We start from the raw sequence: 1,401 nt of genomic DNA on the forward strand, positions 1-1,401 counted from the left end.
GAATTATTGATTAACCTAGGAAATATTAAAGCATAAAAGAAAGGAACATTCTGGTATGGTAACCTAATTGTCTGTTTAATGCTATTTTTCATCAATGAGACTCCCGATTTTGGGAAGAGAAAATGGGTATTCGATATCTCGGTAGGGAGGCAATTAAAATAGTCTATTGCTACATTGGCTAGTAAGAGAGATGACAAAGTGAGGGGTTACTTTAAAACATTTCAAAAGGATATGAATTTTGCTATTTACTAAGTTGTCATTAGTTTTATGCCCAAAGTCATCCTATATACACTAGTCAGTTTATACTACCGAAAAGTCCAGTCGGTAAATACCAAAGTTATCAGTGTCAGTTATAGAAGAGAGACAAGTCACCAAGATGATACACACCAAGCTATGAACCGAGACGAATACAGAATGTCTACCGAGTAAAGTTCATATGTCTACCGAGCAGCAAAGAAGGAATACCGAGTTAATCTAAACTAAGTGGAAATGTGTTACCAGATTCAATGAACCTAGACACACATGTGAAACGTGTTACAAGATTCGAGAAGATGAAACCATTATTACATAGGAACTTGCATTTAAAGATTTTGTATGATTTTGAGGAAGAATATCCAATGAAATAATTTCTATGTTTATTCATTCAATAAAAAATGTTTGTATGATCGAAGCATGAATAGATCACCATCTCAGAGATCTATATAAATAGAATGATTTGAGTATTTGAGACATGACATGACAATCAAGAGATAAGATACAAAGTGATGATATAGTTAAGTGTGAAGAAAGAAGATTGATAGAGATATTTAGAGGTTACCGAGAAGGTTTCAGAGAATAGTTTAAGGGATAGAGTATACAGAAGTGGTTACCGAGTTTATTTATCAATTACCAAGGAATGCTATGTGCAAGGTAATTTTATATTGAGCACATAGAGTCTGCTATAACATTTCAGATGTTAAGTTGTAGATATTTTGTAAAGATTTTGATTGAATTATTAAGTTGTGTTAGAAACCTTTAATAGGGTAAAAGACTCTAATAAAGTCTATAAATTGTAAAGCCTTTAACCAGGTACAACATTTTGTAAAAGTGTTTGTAAAATCCTTTAGCAAAGTAGATCTAAATATCTTTATACTCCTAATAGGGTAAGCTATCAGAAATAGCTAAACATGTAGCTCTAATTGAGCAATCTTGATTACTGCAGTAGTGAAGTTGTGGGTGCCATCCCCACCACAGTTTTTCTCTCTAACCAAGAGTTTCTGCGTGACCAAAAATCTTTGTGTTATGGAGTGAAATTTTGATGGATGTCATTTCTATGATTATGTTTTAGTATTATATATTTATGAGATCAGCAATACTTAGTTTGTGTTTATCTGTAAAATTATTTTTCAAGAAAAGTTTTGA

The sequence above is a fragment of the Cryptomeria japonica genome, chromosome 6 (assembly GCF_030272615.1).
Source record: "Cryptomeria japonica chromosome 6, Sugi_1.0, whole genome shotgun sequence".
NCBI lineage: Eukaryota > Viridiplantae > Streptophyta > Pinopsida > Cupressales > Cupressaceae > Cryptomeria > Cryptomeria japonica.